The following is a 4,309-nucleotide window of genomic DNA, read 5'->3' as shown; positions in this document are numbered from 1 at the left end:
TATTGTTGATATTTTTATTTGGACTCTCAAGTATCTTTTAGAGTAATTAAAATAAGAAAAATCTAACTTTTATCTTAATTATGTTAGTTTTTGGTGCTCTTCATTTCTTTGAGTAGATCTAAGTTTTTCTGGGTGCTAATCTTTTTCTGCTCTTAGAACTTACTTTGGTAATTCTTATAGTTCAGGTTTCCTGGCAATAAATTTTCTTCGCATTTGATTATCTGAAAATCATATAGCCATCATTTTTGAGAAATACTTTTCTGAGTATAGAATTTGACATTATTTTTTTCTTCAGTTGTGGATGTCACTTTATTTTTTTCTAGTTTTTCTTTCAGTTATAAATGTCACTTTATTATTTTCTAGTTTCTGTTAAAAAGTCTGATGTGATTCTTCTTTTTTAAACCACTACATGTAATATGTCTTTTCCCCCATCTGGGAACTTCTAAAATACTTTTTTATAAAAACTTCCATAGAATTATGAGATTTTCTATTTTAATTGTACACATTGAAGAAATGTATGACAGCAGAAACTTTCTGTACATACTGTGTAATTGTTTTGACTAATTTTCCAACCTTCACTGTCTTCTCTGAATAGATCTGCCCTGTATGTGAACATATTAAATGACACCTTAAACTCTCTGTGCTAGACAATTTTCTACATAAATAAAGTTTATTCAATTTATTTTCCTTTTCTAACCCACTCTTTTCTGTCCTTCAAGCCCACTTGGCTTATCATCTTGATTTTGCTTCCAATTCTTATTCACAAATGCCCTTATTTGATAAACACATTTGGTGTTTTTCTTCCAGTTTGACCTAACACTGTCCCTCAGGAAGAATCTCCATAGACACAGCGGAGTAACAGGTAAAAGACCTCTTCTGGTTCTCCACTTTGACCCACAGAACTGAACAAATATTTCTATAAAAAAAGGTTTTTGAGAAAAAAAAATTACCTAAATGTGTTACTGAAGTTAGCATGATTTTTAGAAACAATATTTTTTTTTAAAATAATATTATTCTGACTAGATAGATCAGCAGAATAATATTATTGGCAACAATAGATGATTGAATCTATAGATATATGTCATAGCAAAATCTAAAAAACAAGTTGAAAACAACAAATACCAACATAGCATTTGCTTCAACAATACAAAAGAGGCTCAAATATCACTTCTATTGCTTTAGGATATATAATTTATTATTTGTTTATTTTTTATTTAATTTATTGCAGTGACATTAGTTAATAAAATTATGTTTCAAGTGCACAATTTTATAATCCATTATCTGTATATTGCATTGTGTTCACCACCCAAAATTAAATTTCCTTTCATCACCATGTATTAGACCTTATTTGTCTTTATCTACCTCTCACCCTCCCTCTTTCCCTCTGATAACCACTAAGCTGTTGTCTGTGTCCATGAGTCTCTGTTTGTCTTGCTCATTTGTTGCTTAGTGTTTTATATCCTGCATATGAGTGAAGTCATATGGTTCTCAACTTTTTCTGTCTGACTTATTTCACTTAGCACGATAATCTCAAGATCCATCCATGTTGCCACAAATGATAGTATTTCATCTTATGGCTGAGTAATAGTCCATTGTATATATGTACAACATCTTTATCAAATCATCTAGCAAAGGGAACTTTCATTGTTTTCATATCTTGGCCCATGACCTCTCCAACACTTGTTTTTACTTATCCTGTTGATGATAGCCATTCTAACAGGTGTGAGGTGGTAGTTCATCGTGGTTTTGATTTGCGTTTTCCTAATAGCTTGTGAAGTTGGGCATCTTTTCATATGTCCATTCGCCATTTGTATATCTTCTTGGGACAAGTGTCTGTTCAGATACTCTTCCCAGTTTTTAACTGGATTATTATTATTTTTTTTATTGTTGAGTTGTATGAGTTCTTTGTGTATTTTGGATATTAGCCCCTTATTGGAGGCATTGTTTTCAAATATCTTCTCCTATTCAGTTGGTTGCCTCTTTGTCTTGTTGATGGTTTCTTTTGCTGTGCAGAAGTCCCATCCTATAGAATATGTAATTAAAACACACACACACACAAACACACACACACACACACACACATTTTTTAAAAATATCTTCAGCTCAGGAGAAAGTAAAAAACAAAACAAAACAATGAAATTCTCTTACAAATGTTATAGTAGAACAATATCTTAGAAGTATATTAAATATTTCCAAATAAATGCAATCTTGACTTTAAAAAAAATACTCTAAGTTACAGACTAAAGAAGTCTATCCTACTTTTTTGAAAAATCTTGTATTGTTTCATAAGATGTGTGATAATTTACAAAAAATATTAAAATATCCTATAAAAATTTAGTTGGTTGGCATTAAAAATCCACCTAATTTAATAAACAGTATTCAGGAACAGCAGTGGACTGTGCTATGATGCAAACTATATTATAATCTAATAAGAGGACCTTATGTATAGCAGATACTATATAATATTATGTAGATTAAAATAAATGTCAGAGATAAAAAGTAATGTGATAGCCTAAAGGATGGAGAGATAAAGTCATAAATGGGGATCTTTTCTATGGAAATTTTTAAGACACTACATTTTATACAATCTGTATGTGCATTAGCAACTGCCCTCATAACAAATTATAATGAAATTGGGACAGAGATATGATTATATAACAGAGTAAAGACCAGAAGATTCAATTTGGATTGATTGATTTTTTTCTTTCGTGGTATTAAGAAAAATTATCTCTAACTTGGAAATCAAAAGAGAGTACAATGTATTCTTTCAGTGATATTTTGAGGCAGTGTATAACAAGCATACTGAAGGACTATTTAATAACCAGAAGTAGGTAGGAGTATTCTGTGTTGCAGTTTACAATTTGATCAGAATACGGATTGTATGAAATTAAATGTTAACTTGTAAACTTCAGTCCTATGGACAAGACAGCCACTAAGGTTATGCTTTTATTGTCTCATAGGTCCCAAACCAGTTTTGTAGGTCACCTAGCATCATATTCTTTGATGCTTTTAGAAAAATGACTTTCTGAAGAACTATATCAGGGCTAGCAATTTTCCTGTATAGGTTCAGACAATAAATACATTTTTGTTTTGCTGGATATGTCTGTGCTTCAACTACTCTGTCATTGCATCTTAAAGGCTGTCATAAACAACACATAATCAAAGAACATAGCTGTGTTCCAATAAAGCTTTATTAAAATAATTGGTAAGTGGCTCGATTTGGCCTATGGGGCATAATTTGCCAACCTTTGTATTATGTAACCTCTTTTCCAAAATGCTCTTATAAGTAGCTATACCATTTTATGGGCTTGTTCATTTTGATACATGTTCATTCTATATTTATATGTGAGTTATATTTTTAACTTCACAAAATAATATGTTGACAGTAGCATGTAGTAAAATAATGAGGGAGAGGTTAGCCAAAAGAAAGTTTATTTTCTTTCCTATATTAATTCAAGGCAAACTGACTATTGTATCACAATCCTGCACAAGGAATAAATTTGCGATATTTCAAGAAGGATAATTCTTGCTCAATAACCAAGGAAGTTTCAATGTGACGATGTTAATTTAAATAAATTACTATGATATATCTTATTGATGTATTATTTTTACATTTGTGTAAAATTTTAAATAAGCTTAATGCTTGAAAATTTATTCAAAATATTTTAGTTTATTTTTAAAACCAAATAGATTTTGAATATTGTAAGATGTATCCATATCTCTTGTTTAAACAATGTAAGAAAAGCCATCATTCATCTCCCACAAAGAAAGTAATGAAATCACCTTGACAAATATCAACCTTCACATTCAGGTGCCAATAGCTTATGACAAATTCATCTGGCAGATATATTTAGGTAAATATGAATATTTAAAGTATTTTGATTAATATTATTAAGATTAAGAGAATATTTAATCTACTATAAAGTATGTTTTGATACATGGTTACAGACCCAGAAACAGCTAACCAGTAAATTAGAGATAAAAAAGTACAATGTTATAAATAGAAAGCAAATATCTAGTGGGTGAGGAAAGGATACTACAAGGGAAATGGTGCAGGTGCAGAATTTAAGGACCAATAGCTCATAACAGCTATGCTTAGAAAATTTTAGAAAGTCACTAGTAATAAAGGCATAAGGTATAAATTTAGCATCACTAGAGTCCAGGGTTTCAACAGGTTTATTAAAACTCAGGAGCCCCCATAATCATCTGTACAATGTTGCATTTAATACTTACCTCAGTAAAAGTAAATGAAATAATTTATATATAGAAAAACACTGCAGATCTCAAATACATTATTTTATATTTATGT

The sequence above is a fragment of the Pteropus vampyrus genome, unplaced genomic scaffold (assembly GCF_000151845.1).
Source record: "Pteropus vampyrus isolate Shadow unplaced genomic scaffold, Pvam_2.0 Scaffold64, whole genome shotgun sequence".
NCBI classification, from domain to species: Eukaryota; Metazoa; Chordata; class Mammalia; order Chiroptera; family Pteropodidae; genus Pteropus; species Pteropus vampyrus.
The sequence above is the reverse complement of the archived record's forward strand: the minus strand, read 5'-3'. Positions refer to the sequence as shown.